This window comes from Hemitrygon akajei, chromosome 30 (assembly GCF_048418815.1).
Source record: "Hemitrygon akajei chromosome 30, sHemAka1.3, whole genome shotgun sequence".
NCBI lineage: Eukaryota > Metazoa > Chordata > Chondrichthyes > Myliobatiformes > Dasyatidae > Hemitrygon > Hemitrygon akajei.
This window is the reverse complement of record NC_133153.1, coordinates 23042782-23060613: the sequence shown is the minus strand read 5'-3', so window position 1 is coordinate 23060613 and position 17832 is coordinate 23042782.

Sequence of the window (17832 nt, the reverse complement as noted above, 5' to 3'; positions counted from 1 at the left end):
GATTTTTAAACTGTTAATTTGTATTAGTTTCAGTAATCATAATGTACATATACCAAATGTTTTCAAAATCTTGACTGATGATTGTTATAACTATATTGAGCGTATTTAATACAGCGATGAACTACCGGAACATCAAAGAAAAATATGTGAACTTGCATTTCAGTAACATAAGATTAGACTGCCAGAAATAAAAATAAAAGGGAAAAAAACTGAGATATTTTTAATGATCAAACACGAGGAAATCTGGAGATGCTGGAAATTCAAACAACACACACAAAATGCTGGTAGAACCCAGTAGGCCAGGCAGCATCTATAGGGAGAAGTCCTGATGAAGAGTCTCGACCTGAAACATCGACAGCGCTTCTCCCTATAGATGCTGCCTGGCCTGCTGTGTTCTACCAGCATTTTGTGTGTGTTGTTATTTTTAATGATATTTATTTGTCTAACTAAATATCTGGTCAAAACATGGATAAAATATGTTAAAACAAAAAGCAAACCAATAAAATTAGAGATATTTTAATCAGATCTAAGCTAAGCTGAATGCAAGGGAATTCTTTACAGCATTTTGCATTTTGCCTGCAACATCAGCACTGATCTGGGAGATAACACCTCTCTGTAGTGTGGCGTGAAACTGGTGTTTGTGCTATTAGTCGCTGAAGTTTTGTGTTATTTGGATCTAACACTGCAACAACTTCAGCTATATTCTTCTTAACAAATTCGCCATCAGAATATGGGCGTTTAGCACGAGCAATATTTCATGACATAACGAAAATAGCTTCAGTCGTTGTATTGGCTTCCTTACTGAACGTTTGTCAACAGTGTCTGCTGGCTATGTAGAGATGATTTTAACACAGTTAATTTGCTTTTCCGTAATTCGGATTTACGTGGATAATCAGTTGAAAAGTTTTTGTGATTTGTTTCATAGTGGCGTTTCAAATCACTGGCTTTGTAACGACTGAGTGACACATTGCAGATAAGACACAAAGGTTTGCCTCCTTTAACGGTGAATGCAAAATCTTCCTCCCACTGTGGCTTAAAATGTCTGTTTTCATCTTCATATTTTTGTTTCTTACAGTTTGATGATGCAATCTTCCTTCACAAAATTTTCGCAGACACTTGTAAACAAAACTTGTATCCGTAGTGTACCAACTAGGTCTGCACAATTCGGCGTCCTGTGTTACACTGTGTTAATGTACATGACGTGAGTGAGGTCAGGCCTAGATTCAATAGACAATAGACAATAGGTGCAGAAGTAGACCATTCGGCCCTTCGAGCCTGCACCACCATTTTGAGATCATGGCTGATCATCTACTATCAATACCCAGTTCCTGCCTTGTCCCCTTATCCCTTGATTCCCCTATCCATAAGATACCTATCTAGCTCCTTCTTGAAAGCATCCAGAGAATTGGCCTCCACTGCCTTCCAAGGCAGTGCATTCCAGACCCCCACAACTCTCTGGGAGAAGAAGTTTTTCCTTAACTCTGTCCTAAATGACCTACCCCTATTCTCAAACCATGCCCTCTGGTATTGGACTCTCCCAGCATCTGGAACATATTTCCTGCCTCTATCTTGTCCAATCCCTTAATAATCTTATATGTTGCAATCAGATCCCCTCTCAATCTCCTTAATTCCAGCGTGTACAAGCCCAGTCTCTCTAACCTCTCTGCATAAGACAGTCCAGACATCCCAGGAATTAACCTCATGAATCTACGCTGTACTTCCTCTACAGCCAGGATGTCCTTCCTTAACCCTGGAGACCAAAAGTGTACACAATACTCCAGGTGTGGTCTCACCAGGGCCCTGTACAAATGCAAGAGGATTTCCTTGCTCTTGTACTCAATTCCCTTTGTAATAAAGGCCAATATTCCATTAGCCTTCTTCACTGCCTGCTGCACTTGCTCATTCACCTTCAGTGACTGATGAACAAGGACTCCTAGATCTCTTTGTATTTCTCCCTTACCTAACTCTACACCGTTCAGATAATAATCTGCCTTCCTGTTCTTACTCCCAAAGTGGATAACCTCACACTTATTCACATTAAACGTCATCTGCCAAGTATCTGCCCACTCACCCAGCCTATCCAAGTCACCCTGAATTCTCCTAACATCCTCATCACATGTCACACTGCCACCCAGCTTAGTATCATCAGCAAACTTGCTGATGTTATTCTCAATGCCTTCATCTAAATCACTGATGTAAATCGTAAACAGCTGTGGTCCCAATACCGAGCCCTGTGGCACCCCACTAGTCACCACCTGCCATTCCGAGAAACACCTATTCACCGCTACCCTTTGCTTTCTATCTGCCAACCAGTTTTCTATCCATGTCAACGTCTTCCCCCCAATGCCATGAGCTTTGATTTTACCCACCAATCTCCTATGTGGGACCTTATCAAATGCCTTCTGAAAATCGAGGTACACTACATCCACTGGATCCCTTGTCTAACTTCCTGGTTACATCCTCAAAAAACTCCAACAGATTAGTCAAGCACGATTTACCCTTGGTAAATCCATGCTGGCTCGGCCCAATCCTATCACTGCTATCTAGATATGCCACTATTTCATCTTTAATAATGGACCCTAGCATCTTCCCCACTACTGATGTTAGGCTGACAGGTCGATAGTTCTCTGTTTTCTCCCTCCCTCCTTTCTTAAAAAGTGGGATAACATTAGCTATTCTCCAATCCTCAGGAACTGATCCTGAATCTAAGGAACATTGGAAAATGATTACCAATGCATCCCCAATTTCCAGGGCCACCTCCTTTAGTACCCTAGGATGTAGACCATCTGGACCTGGAGATTTGTCAGCCTTCAATCCCATCAGTCTACTCATCCCCGTTTCCTTCCTAATGTCAATCTGTTTCATTTCCTCTGTTACCCTATGTCCTTGGCCCATCCATACATCTGGGAGATAGCTTGTGTCTTCCTTAGTGAAGACAGATCTAAAGTACTTATTAAATTCTTCTGCCATTTCTCTGTTTCCCATAACAATTTCACCCAATTCATTCTTCAAGGGCCCAACATTGTTCTTAACTATCTTCTTTCTCTTCACATACCTAAAAAAGCTTTTGCTATCCTCCTTTATATTCCTGGCTAGCTTGCGTTCGTACCTCATTTTTCTCCCCGTATTGCCTTTTTATTTAAGTTCTGTTGTTCCTTAAAAATTTCCCAATCATCTGTCCTCCCACTCACCTTAGCTCTGTCATACTTCCTTTTTTTTAATGCTATGCAGTCTCTGACTTCCTTTGTCAACCACTGTGGTCCCTTTCCCCCCTTTGAATCCTTCCTTCTCCGGGGGATGAACTGATTTTGCACCTTGTGCATTATTCCCAAGAATACCTGCCATTGCTGTTCCACTGTCTTTTCTGCTAGGATATCCGTCCAGTTAACTTTGGCCAGCTCCTCCCTCATGGCTCCATAGTTATCCCTGTTCAACTGCAACACTGACACCTCCGAGCTGCCCTTACCCTTCTCAAATTGCAGATAAAAACTTATCATATTATGGTCACTACCTCCTAATGGCTCCTTTACTTCAAGATCGCTTATCAAATCCTGTTCATTACATAACACTAAATCCAGAATAGCCTTGTCCCTGGTCGGCTAACACTTTGAGTGCCCAACGACATAGATGTACATCGTGTATTTTGAAACTCGCGCCTCTGTCTTCAAGCTGTCTTCAGCTCCACATAACGATTCTCACTGGCTCTTGAGCGATTGAATTAAGTCTCAAGGGATTTCCCGCGGTTCTATTTATTGCCAAAATGCTTTGCCATTAATTTCTGCGCAATGGCAGCACATGGTAAAAAGGAGGTCAACCAAAATATTTCCATGAGCCGCACATTGACTGCCAAAGAGCCGCATGTGTGCGAGCCGTGGTTTGACCACCCCTGCTCTGTAGTAATGATAATATGGTAAACTGGATGAGCAAATTTGAGTATGTCACCAGAGAGACACTGAAGCTAATAGATATGTAAGTGTTTTATTCAACAAGATGAGACTCTCTTCAAAGAAGTGGCCTGCTTGATGTGATATTACATGACATTTTATATCTTAAAGATCAAAGATAACAGCAGGCGATTCGATAGTTACACTGTATCTACAGTGCCTCTTTTGAATTTGCACTTCCTTCTTTGCACCCACATTCCAGACACCCAAAATGAATATTAATCAGCACCAGCATTGTCTGGTTTTCAGTGAACTGGTGTCCACAGCTCCAGGAAGCTATTGTCCCAAACTACATTTTTAATTTAATCTACAATCCATGTTCAGGTCTAAAGATTGCTTGCTGAAATTAATATTTGCTAAATACCCTAACTCCAGAAAACACCCTAACATTAAGTATCTGTTCTCTCTTGCTTTGTGGCTCCTTGTGGCTAGTCATATTATTAAAGGTATCACTCACTGCTTAACCGTCTTTGCTGCTCTGCATTTGTGTTAAACCTCCTCTACACAGGAAGGCTATCAAAGCTTGCAAATCTGGACCAACTTGGAAAATGGGCTGAAAATTTTCAAATGCAGTTTGATGCAGACAAGTGAGAGATGTTGCACTTTGGGAGGACAAACCAGGGTAGGGCTTAAACAGTGAATGGTAGTGCTCTGAGATATATGGTAGAAGAAAGTGACATGGGAGTGCAGATCCACAATTCCTTGACAGTGGCATCATAGGTGGACAAGGTCATAAAGAGAGCTTTTGACACATTGACCAACATAAATCGGGACACTGAGTACAGCAGTTGGGCTGTTATGTTGAAGTTGTGAAACACATTGGTGAAACTGAATTTGGAGCAATGCGTGCAGTTCTGGTCACCTACCTACAGGAAAGATATCAATAAGCTTGAAGGAATGCAAATAAAGTTTGCACTATGTTGCTGGGAGTTGACAACCTGAGTTATAGGGAAAGGTTGAATAGATTAGGACTTTAGTCTCTGGAGTGCAGAAGAATGAGGGGAGATCTTATATAGTGGTCTACAGAATTGAGAGGTTGAAATAGGGCTGCATGCACACAGGTTTTGCCCCCTCAGGCTGGGTGAGATGAGAACTGGAGGTCATACAGTGTGCTAAGGGTGACAAGTGAAATATTTAAGAGGAATTTGAGGGGGATCTTCTTCACTCAGAAGTTGTGAGAGTGTGGATTGTGCAGCCACTGGAAGTGGTTGATGCAAGTTCAACTGCATCATTTAAGGAAAGTTTGGATAGGGTCTGTCACAGCCATGGACTCTGCTGCAGGGTCTATGCACCCGGGCAGACAGGCTTCGCAACGGGTTTGACAATTGCACTCATGAGTATGCACCTTCCAGTTAATTACTGTCTAATTGTGGTGGTATTTAACTCCTTTCTTTTCTTTCTAGCCTTGTCAAGATATCCAAAAGCACAGCAATGTTTATGCTTCCTGCTCACCCTCATCCTTGTCTGGGAAAGATTACCGTTTTGACTGATGCTGTCAAGGAGCGGTTTTCATTAGGATTAGTTATTGTTTCAAGCTCCAGTGTTGGTGTCAACTTTCAGTTTGGGAGCTTTACTTAACGGCCCTGTTGGCCTAGCATTTATTTTTTTTCTGGACACCAGACCCAATCACTACCCCTCACCACCACTCTCCTTTGCCTAGCGGAACTTGTCCTCACTCTTAATAATTTCTCCTTTGGCCCCTCCCACTTCCTTCAAACAAAATATGTCATCATGGCCACTCACGTGGGTCCCAGCTATGCCTGTCTTTTTGTTAGCTACATAGAACAGTCTGTGTTCCACGCCTACCCTTGTTCATTCATCCCTCCCCACTGATCTCCCTCCTGGCACTAATTCTTGCAAGCAGAACACCTCCTCTCTCACTACTATTCAGGGCCCCTAACAGTCCTTCCAGGTGAGGCAACACTTCACCTGTGAGTCTGTTGGGAACATATACTGTGTCCAGTGTTCCTGGTGTGGCCTCCTGTATATTGGTGAGAGCTGACGTAGATTGGGAGACTGCTTTGCCGAGCACCTATGCTCCATATACCAGAAAAGTGGGATCTCCCAGTGGCCACCCATTTTAATTCCACTTCCCATTCCTATTCTGATATGTCTATCCATGGCCTCCTCTACTGTTGCAATGAGGCCACACTCAGGCTGGAGAAACAACACCTTAAAAAAGGTTCTAAGAGTAAACCTAGCAATTATTGGCCTGTAGGTTTGACGTCAGTGGTGGGTAAATTAATGGAAAGTATTCCTAGAGATGGTATATATAATTATCTGGATAGACAGGGTCTGATTAGGAGCAGTCAACGTGGATTTGTGCGTGAAAGGTCATGTTTGACAAATCTTATTGAATTTTTTTAAGAGGTTACTAAGAAAGTTGACGAGGGTAAAGCAGTGGATGTTGTCTATATGAACTTCACTTTGACAAGGTTCCACATGGAAGGTTGGTTAGGAAGGTTCAATCGTTAGGTATTTATACTGAAGTAGTGAAATGAATTCAACAGTGGCTGGATGGGAGATGCCAGAGAGTAGTGGTGGATAACTGTTTGTCAGGTTGGAGGCTGGTGACTAGTGGTGTGCCTCAGGGATCTGTACTGGATCCAATGTTGTTTGTCATATATATTAATGATCTGGATGATGGGGTGGTAAATTGGATTAGTAAGTATGCAGATGATAATAAGATAGGTAGCGTTGTGGATAATGAAGCAGGTTTTCAAAGCTTGTAGAGAGATTTAGGCCAGTTAGAAGAGTGGGCTGAAAGATGGCAGATGGAGTTCAATGCTGATAAGTGTGAGGTGCTACATTTTGGTAGGATTAATCAAAATAGGACATACATGGTAAAGGGTAGGGCATTCAAGAATGCAGTAGAACAGAGTGATCTAGGAATAATGGTGCATAGTTCCCTGAAGGTGGAATCTCATGTGGATAGGGTGGTGAAAAAAGCTTTTGGGATGCTGGCCTTTATAAATCAGAGCATTGAGTATAGGAGTTGGGATATAATGTTAAAATTGTACAAGACATTGGTGAGGCTAAATTTGGAGTATTGTGTACAGTTCTGGTCACCAAATTATAGGAAAGATGTCAACAAAATTGAGAGAGTACAGAGGAGATTTACTTGAATGTTACCTGGGTTTCAGTACCTAAGTTACAGAGAAAGGTTGAACAAGTTAGGTCTTTATTCTTTGGAGCGTAGGAGGTTGAGGGGGGACTTGATAGAGGTATTTAAAATTATGAGGGGGATAGATAGAGTTGACATGGATAGGCTTTTTCCATTGAGAGTAGGGGAGATTCAAACAAGAGGACATGAGTTGAGAGTTAAGGGGCAAAAGTTTAGGGGTAACACGATGGAGAATTTCTTTACTCAGAGAGTGGTAGCTGTGTGGAACAAGCTTCCAGTAGAAGTGGTAGAGGCAGGTTCGATTTTGTCATTTAAAAAAAAAATTGGATAGGTATATGGACAGGAAAGGAATGGAGGGTTATGGGCTAAGTGCAGGTAGGTGGGACTAGGTGAGAGTAAGCGTTCAGCACGGACTAGTAGGGCCAAGATGGCCTGTTTCCGTGCTGTAATTGTTATATGGTTATATTTCGTCTGGGTAGCCTCTAACCTGATGGCATGAACATTGACTTCTTGAAACTCTGGTAATATGCCCCCACCCTCTCCTTCACCATTTCCATCCCCTTTTCCTTCCTTCATTTTATCTCCTGGCCTGCCCGTCGCCTCCTGCTGGTGCTCCTCCCCCCTTTTCTTTCTTCCATGGCCTTCTGCCGAAGGAATTCAACGGATGAAGCAGCACCTATGGAGAGAAATGTACAGTTAGTATTTTAGCTGAGACTCTTATCAGGGCTGGACAGGCCTTCCCTACTTGGGAACGTTAAAGCATAAATGGAAAGAGTGAAGCAGTTCACCCTTTCAATTATTTTTTAAGAGATACAGCAAAATAACAGGTTGTCAAGCCCAGTTGCACCCACGTGACCAATATGCCTTTGGAATGTGGGAGAAGACCGGAGCACCCGGAGGAAACCCACGCAGTCATCTGCCTTACAGACAGCTGCAGGAATTGAACCTGGGTGGCTGCCACTGAAATAGTGTTACACTAACTGCTGAGCTACTAAACCAGCTACTCTCATAGCTGATCTTCCATCTTAGCTGCACTTCCCTGCACCAGCCCCTTACCCCTTAAGATCCAAAAATCTACCGATCTATTTTTGAATGCTATCAGCGACTGAGGCCTCAGAAGATTCTTCACCCTCCAAGTATTCGCTTCTTGTTCTTGGAGACACAAGAGGCAACACATGCTGGAAACTGGAGCAACAAATAATCTGCTGGAGGAGCTCTGATTAAGCAGTGTTTGTGGAAAGAAAGGAATTGTCATCTTTGTCTTCTTGCCCAGCACCTAAATATGAGACTCACATTCTGGACCCTCCAGCCAAGGGAAACATCATCGCTGCATCTACTCTCTCAAGCCCCATAAGAAATTCATATTTTCTATGAGATCATTTGTTAAATACAAGAGTATGAACCTGTCTGTCTAACTTTTCCAAATTCAACATTCCCAGAATCAGTCTGGTGAACTTTCACCATACTCTGTCAAAAGCAGTGGTTCTCAACCTGGGGTCCATGGACCCATTGCTTAATGGTATTGGTCCATGGAAAAAAAGGTTGGGAACCCCTGGTCTAAAATAGGTTCTTCCTCAGACAGAGAGACAAAATCTGTACATAGTATTCTAGATACAGTCTCACCAGAAGTCTACATATAACTGGTAAATCAGCAAATTTCAAATATTTAAGAACTATTTCTGATCTTAAAATGCCCTGAAAATAATGGACCAGACTGTACTTGGCTCTGGCTGGCAGTTCCATTAAGAAAAACTCTCCCCATGGGTTCGCTTGGCTTTGACTTTCACCATGGTGCAATGAAACATGCGAGGATTGACAAGCTAGCTGTCAAAACGCAGCAGCAGACTATACGGTGATAAACTGAGGGGCAGCTCACTGGCTCTAAAAATTAAATTTATGCCTTCAGATTAGGATTCTCTGAAATATTGTCGCGCTAGTTAAATTGGTCATTCCTTTCATCCAATAAATCTGTCTGATATTTCACTTTATAACTTAACAGCAAAAACAAGCCCCATTCCTCCCTCCCTCCCACCCACATACACAGGCCTTTAATCCCACGACAGCCTCCAGGCTCCACTCATGTGACCAGTTAACCGACTAACCCGTATGTCGTTGGAATTTCGGAGGAAACCAGAGTACCCAGAGGAGACACGCACAGTCACGGGGAAAACATACAAACTCATTACAGACAGAATTAAACCTAGGTTGCTGGTGCTGTAATAGTGTTGCACTAAACAATATTCTATTGTGCGGCCCCAGCTATTCAATTTTATAAATATAATTGATTTGTTCCCTTCCAAGCTGGCAGCGGTCATGGTACTTTGGGAAGCTTATCTTGTGTCAGCGTTTTTGATTTTTGACAGACTCTATTGTGGTTGGTCTCAGCAAGGGCTGCATTTGAAGACATATGCATTCTTCGTGGAGTTTGGAAGTGAAGATATGACATATTGATGATGAGACAAAATGTTCCTCATTCTAAGATTGAACTTACCACAGAGGGAGAAACTAATGACTATCCACTTTGAAAACAAAGAATTTGAAAATGCAATAACCTTGGTGGTTCTATATGATTCTCAAACAAGGGAGGGATATTGTGAAACACAGTTACATTCTTCGCTGCAACCACTGATGATGAAGCTAAACAAAATCTATCCTAATTACTGTGATGGGAGTTTCTGCATATACTTTAATGAAAACCAACTCAGTCTGGAGTGAGTAATGGAAGATTAAAGAATTGCTGTATTTATAGAAGAATCACTGAAGCCAAGGCTGAGCAAATCGGTGACAGTCTGCATCTTTATCTTGGAAATTAACACAAAACAGGAATGTTAGCAATTCACTTTGGAAGTTAACACAAGACAGCAATATTAGCAAGAAAGAGTCGAAGAAGCTAACAAACAGGTTAGTGTGCAGAATCAATGCGTGTCTGGATTCAGAGATGGCTGTTATCAGAAGTGAACCCAACCTTGGAGTATGCACTAAAATTGCTCAAGCAGCAGAACTGTCAAGTAGCAACTTGCAGGTCAGAGAAGCAACTACTTGCAATAACATTCATGTACAACTGGGAACAAACCCCACTGTTCATTTGCTAAAGGTAAACAAAGTCTGCTGCTGCTGTGGAGCAAAACATATGAAGTCAGAATGCTGGTTCATTATGAATAGTGTCGCATTCATTTATTTTTAGTAATTGCTTTTTTTTAATCATTCCTGTTAATTGGGTCATTGGTTAGTCAAGGCAGCAGCTTATTTGGGACAACTCTTAAAGAACAAAAGCTAATGGAGAAAATAGCCAGGATTCCTTTTGTTTATTTGGGACACTATACCACTTAATTGGGACTGGAGACTTTTGCTGAATATTTTCTAACTAGAGTAGGACACATGCACTAGTGTGGCCGTTAAGCTGTGCTTAGAACAAACAGTTTTAAAACACCATCACTTGTGTGTGCTTGTGTTCAAAAAAACAGTGATTTTTGTCAATGATAATTGCCAAGAAATAAGCTGTTAAGACAATTCAAAACTGCTTTGCTCACTGCGGTTTCAAGCATTCAGGCTAGGAGATGCCATAAACAGCTGGGAGTGAAAATGAAATGATTTCACTAATTCAACAAGATAAGAACTACAACAAAATTGAAGGTGTTGATAATTATCTTGAATATTACAATAAAAATGAAGTTTGAATAGAATCATCGATAGCATTGTATGATGGCAGTCCATTGTCTTCATCAGGTGTCTGCACTGATTCTCTTAATTTGCAGTCAATCAAGAGAACAGGGCAACATACATTGGATGCAATCCTCCGTAGATAACATTTAGGAACAACAGTTTTATAGCACTGTAGTGGTATTGATAGTGTTCTCATTTTTTTCTGTATTTCATTTCAATACATAATTTTTTGCTTAGTTAAAAGGTTATTTGTCTTTTTATTCCTTTTAACCATTTCATGAAACTGTGGCTAACTGGGACAGCCTCTTATTTGGGCCATACGTACTGGCCCAGATGTACTGGATTAACCGTGGATTCCAATTAACCGGAATCCACAGTATTTGCACAATTTGTCATCTTTTGCACATTGGCTGTTTGTCAGGTTTTGTTTGTGCGTAATTTTATTTTCTTTATTTTCCTGTAAATGCTTACACAAAAATGAATCTCAAGGTAATATATGGTAACAATATGTACTTTGACAATGAATTCGGCCTTGATTTGTGAAACCTTATTGACATAGGCTGGAGAAATGCAGGTAAAGCTGGTCAAGCAAATCTGTCCAGCCAAAATACCCTACGTGAGTCTGTTCTGTTTGCCTGCATTTGACCTGCCACCCCGGCTTCTTGCTACCACTATTGGGCAGGAGGTGCGGGAACCTTGGGGCCCGTGCCACCAGGTTCGGGAGAAGTTGTTGCTTGCAGCCATTATCTTCAGCTCAGCGTTGAAACTACTCCGCAGCCTGTGAACTCACTTTCAGGGACATGCAATGCATGTTCTCAGTAGTACCCCTTTACTTTTTTATACTGTTTGCCCTGCCTTCCACATTAGGTGTTTTCCGATCTTTGTTATGTGTGCTCTTTGGTGGATTCTACTGTATATCTTTATTTTCCCGTGGGTGCTTGCAAGAAAATGAATCTCAAGATTGTATGTGGTGTATTATTCCAATAATACAGCATATTCACTTTGAAATTTTCTTTGAACAAAGTGAAATCATTAAAAGTGTGCACAATTTCCAATTGTCACCATTCTACAACATGAAGATAGCAAGTGAAGACTGTTCCACAGAGATAATTTTCACAATGCGTCATTAAAACGTACGTAAAAATGAATGACAAAGACATGACAATTGGAGCGTGAGACTGGGTGTAGCATACACTGATGAATCAGATTGAATTTGCAGTTTGGTGGCCGGTAAATACAGTACCCAAACCAAAAGGTGTAGCTAAATCCAAGAATGCGTTCAGATGAAAGGACCAAAATAATTGGAGCTTCTGACACGATGGGGGAAAATCAGAAAACAAGCTTGAGCATGGCCACTGGTGGCTGTTGCAGACTCTCCACCAAGATTGATGAGCCAGCTTCTTTCCAAAGAAATTCCCCTAGATTAGATAAACACTCAACCCACACAAAATGCTGGAGGAGCTCAGCAGGTCAGGCAGCATCTATGGAAATGAGTAAACAGTTGACACTTTGGACGTTGACTGAACTTTTTTTTTCATAGATGCTGCCTGGCCTGCTGAGCTCCTCCAGCATTTTGTCTGTGTTGATCAGATTTCCAGCGTCTGCAGATTTTTCTCTTGTTTGTGATTAGGTAAACACTCATCATGTTAAGTTTCATGAGGCTGGAACTTTACAGGAAGAGCCAGGGGGCAGGGATTTTCAGCAGAAGAGTCAGGGAAACATGAAGTTTGCACATTGAGCTTGGCTTACTGAACTAAAAATAATGTTGATCCCAACTCTTCATATTCAAGCCAAGGTCTGTGCCTTATTCATTGAAACCAAACTGGCAACAGAAATTGTCAGTCTTCTCAAGGAGGCCATGGTAGCAGAGTAGTTAGTGCGACACTATTACAGCTCGGCGCACTGGAGTTCTTTCCAGGCGCTATCTGTAAGGAGTCTATAAATCCTCCCAGATAGCGTATGGATTTCCTCTAGGTGCTCCAGCTTCATCCTGTAGTCCAAAGATGTACCGGTTAGTATCAGAATCAGAATCAGGTTTAATATCACTGCCATTTGTTGTAAAATGTGTTGTTTTCTGGTAGCAGTACAGTGCAAACATAATCATCAACTGTAAATTACAATAACAAATATATATTAAAAATTAAATTAAACTAGTAGTGAAAAAAGAGAGCAAAAAATAGTAAGGTGGTGTCCATGGGTTAGTTGTCTATTTTGAAATCTGATGGCCATAGGGGAGAAACTATTCCTAAAACGTTGAATGTGTGCCTTTCCATTTAAGGTGGTACTGGTGATGCCCTGTAACTACTTATGGGTGACAAATGCTAACAATGGAGACTCCCTCAATGAGGACTGGGGTGTGTGTTCCCCTTACATCCCCTTCCTGAAGTCTGCAATCTATTCAATAGGTTTCACTAGGTACATTTTATGTCAGAGAAATGCATACAATATACATCCTGAAATTCTTTTTCTTTGTAAACGTCCACAAAAACAGACGAGTGCCCCAAAGAATGAATGACAGTTAAACGTTAGAGCCCCAAAGCACCCCCCCAGCTCCCCCCTCCCACACACAGCAAGGCAAAGAATCATCAATAAAGACACAGACTTGCAGCACCCCGCAAACTATTCATTCACCCCGTAATTTGACATACCACAGGCTCTCTCTCCCTAATAAGGGAAAAAGATGTGTTCCCACTTCACAGCAAAAGGGGAGACATAGCAAGCAACTCGCTGATTTATGATGTTAAAAGTCCGTTGCATTGCTTTTTCTGTGCTCTGCACCCAGAGAGTCGGCCCCAGAAAGGCTCAGGTCTCTGCACACACAGCCCATGGCGCTAACCCGCTGCTCCCGATGTTCTGTGTTCTCCCGTGACGCCTCAGTCAGGGCCACCAGCCTTGAATCAGCCTGTCTCCAGAGCCAAGAAAATCTGGCACCCTGAAGGTGCACTCGTCTTCCAGGCCACGTCCTTGGGATATCCAAAAGCAGCTGGGTGCCAGAGCGGGTCCCACTCCCGTAAAGAACTGAAGTCAGAGTGTAACTCCAGGTTAAGGTCTTCAAAAGAACCTTGAAAAGGAAAAAAAAAAGAGATATCAAAGATAGACATAGAGCCGTTTCCGAAGATGCAAGCAAAGGAGTTGCCGTTCACTTTGTTCCAGCCCTCTTCCCTGTTCTAACACTGAGTGCAATGTTGTTGTGACACCACTCAACCAGCTGATCTGTCTCACTCCTGTATGCTTCCTCCTCGTTGCATCTGAAATTCTGTCAACAATAGTGGTGTCATCAGTAAATTTATAGAGGGCATTTGAGTTGGGCCTGGCCAGCTCAAGGGTGCAGAATCAGCAGAGCAGTGAGCTAAAGCACACATCCTTGAGGTACACCAGTGTTGATTCTCAGCAAGGGGAATATGTTATTTCTGTTATTTGCACTGACTGCGGTCTCCCAATGAGGAAGTCAAGGATGCAGTTGCAGAGGGAAGTATAGAGTCCCAGGTTTTGGAGCTTTCTGATTAGTAAGGGTATGATTGTGTTGAAAACTGAACAATAATCAATAAAGAACAGCTTAACATAAGTATTGCTATTATGCAGATGATCCAGGGCTGAGTGGAGAGCCAGTGAGATTACATCCACTGTAGACATATTGTGGCAATAGGCAAATTACAGCGGGGCCAGATCCTCGTTGAGGCAGGAATTGATTCTGGCCATCCAACCTCTCAATGCACTTCATCACAGTAGATGTAAGTCCCATTGGGTGACAGTTGTTGGGGCAGCTCACCCTTCTCTTCTTAGGCACTGGTATGATCATTGCATTTTGAAACAAGTGGGGACTTCCAACTGCAGCAGTGAGAGACTGAAAGTATCTTTGAACACTCCTGCCAGTTGGTTGGTGCAGGTTTTCAGAGCCCTACCAGGTACGTCACTAGGGCCTGATGCCTTGCGAGGGTTCACCCTCTTGAAAGATGCCCTGTAATCGGTCTCCAAGACAGTGATCACAAGATCACCAGATGCTGCAGGGATCTTCATAGATATGGTTTTGCTCTCTGTTTCAAACCATGCGTAAGAAGTGTTGAGTTCATCTAGGAATGAAGAAACACTGTCATCCATGATGTTAGGTTTCACCTAATGTTCAGATGTTCAGGCCTGCAAACCCTGCCAGGGCTGACATGCATCCAACTCCATCTCTACTTTCAATTGGAATTGTTTTTTCACTCTTAAGATAGCCTTCAGTAGGTTGCATCTGGACCTCCTGTATAGTTCTGGATCACCAGTCTTGAATACCACAAATCTAACTCTCAGCAGACTACGAATCTCCTGGTCCATCCATAACTTTTGGTTTTGGTATGTCCGGTATGTTCTCAAAGACACATACTCATCCACATAGGTGAAGTCAGTAATAACCGTTGAATATTCATTCAGGTTCGAAGATTCAGATTCAGTGCATCACTGCCTGGTATGGGAACCGTACTTCCCTTAATTGCAGGATTCTGCAGAGAGTGGTGGTGCAGACAGTCCAGCTCATCTGTAGATGTGAACTTCCCATGATTCAGGACATTTACAAAGACAGGTGTGTAAAAAGGGCCTGAAGGATCATTGGGGAACCAAGTCACCCCAACCACAATCTACTCCAGCTGCTACCATCTGGAAAACGGTACCACAGCATAAAAGCCAGGACCAACAGGCTCTGGGACAGCTTCTTCCACCAGGCCATCAGATTGATTAATTCACACTGATTTGAGTGTATTTCTATGTTACATTGACCATTCTATTTATTATAAATTATCATAAATTACTATGATTTATGCACATTTAGATGGAGACGTAGCATAGAGATTTTCACTCCTCATGTATCAATTCAATTCAGATGAATCCCTGAATATTGTCCAGTCCACCAGCTCAAAGCAATTTTGTAAGTTTTCAACCACTTCACTTGACCATACCTTCTTGGTCCTCACCACTGGTGTTGTAGCCTTTAGTCTCTGCCTATAGGCCAGGAGTAGAAATACAGCCAGGTGATCAGACTTTCCAAACTGCGGGCATGGGATGGCACCATAACCGTTCTTGATGGTGGTGTAATTGTGGTGAAGTGTGTTGGTTCGTCTGTTTCCATGGCTGATGCGTTGGTTTTAGTTGTTCAGAGACTTATTCAAGCTGGCCTGGTTAAAATCCCTCACATTGATAAGAAAGGCATCAGGGTGCGTTGTTTTGTGACTCCTGATTACGTTGCTCAGCTCCTCCGGTGCCTGCCTGACGCTGACTCGGTGCAGTACGCATCGCTACCAGGATGATGGCGGAATGCACCCGCGGCAGGCAAAATGAATGACACCCGACAACATTTCCCCCTCCCCCTCCTACTTTCAAATCTCTTACTCTCTTTTCTTTCAGTTAGACCTGACGAAGGGTCTCGGCCCGAAACGTCAACAGTGACGTTCCTATAGATGCTGCCTGGCCTGCTGCGTTTCATCAGCATTTTGTGCCTGTTGCTTGAATTTCCAGCATCTGCAGATTTCCTTGTGTTAATGTTCCAGGTTCGGTGAGCAGGACTGAGACAGATCCGTCACATCTGCGCACCATGATGAGTTAATCATGAAGCATATTCCCCCCTCCTCCGCATTCAAAGAACTGTAACGTACTATGAATGGGCATCACTCATTATGCCTGTGCTACAACATGGTGATCCATTGGGATTTGGGGATGTTACAAGCCCATTGTTAATTGTGGCTCATTCCCAGCACAATATTTGATTTCTGAACTTATTTGGAGTTTTGTCTTGAGTGACAGCATATCAACAGAAATCTTGACTTGAAGTGCACATAAACATTTATTTCTGTTAATAGACTACCTTCAGACTTTTATACGCATCTACCATTTTATGAAAAATGTGACGATACACCAAGACAGCTCCAGGCTCACTATATATTTGGTGAATGCGTGTGTTGGTTGTCCATCATTTCTGATGATGAGGAGTTTTACAGTGAAAAAGCCATTATACTGGGGCAGATCCACTCTCCCGGCCTCAAATATTTTGGTGCAATGTTACAAAAAATTGTCATGACTGGAGACTTCCTCAGCTGCAGTGGATAGCCGTGACACATACTGTGCCTTGTCTTGCCTTCTCTCTCCTTGAAGCATTGCAGCACCACCTTCCTGACCATTGGATCTTGTAGTTGATCTCATTCACCCAGTCTGCCGGAGCTGGCTTCGCATGCTGGGACTGGCATTTCCCTATCTCACCAGAGGTGGAGGTTCTCGGCTACCTCACCTGGTTTGGCCCACCTGTTGAAGCGGTGTACCGGGGTGTGGCCATCGTCGCACGCAAACTGTGTAACTAGAATACTATTCTCAGGGGATGGACACCAGCACAGTCTGGAAGAATTGCAGAAATAAGCCTGCAGACTTCTGACTCAAAAGTACACCGAACTTAGGTGCAATTACAACTGAACCACAAAAAAAGTAAGCTTTGGAATCTGTTTTTCTTTGTTCCAAGTGGGTTGCATTAGCCCCTTATTTTGCAAAACATGATGAGTAATATTAAAATGTAGTTGTTTTATCGGAATACTGAATAAAATATAATAATATTTGATAGCTCTCTCTCACAATTTGCATTCCTTATGTCACATCAGTTTGGGCTTCTGGAAAATTTTCCTTCTAAAGACTAGGTCACACCCGTTTCTTTCTCCTGAATGGATCAGGATTTTTCTCCACCTTTCCTCAAAACAACAAGAATAGCATTGGAATACATCAGAAAATAGAAAAGTGGGTGTCTATGCAAATTGCTTACCACTAAGAAAGCCATAACAGACATTAAGAAAACCATTAAATACACTGGGATAAATAATGAATGAGCTTAGCATACCACTTTCTGTCCTCAAATCCTTGCTGAGACAGAAGGATCATAAATTGGATTGGACATTTTCCAGAAAAGTATCACATGACTTTTGCCTTGCACTATTGGCCACTTGATATGCCTATCCTTGTGAAGTTCACCTTCTAGCCCCCAATTAGTAGCTGCGTAACATATTGTATGATTTTCAAGCGGAGGCTCTTGTTTGTCCCAAGTGCAATATAATACCTTGTCCATTTTGCTTTCTGCAGATTACTTCACAGTTA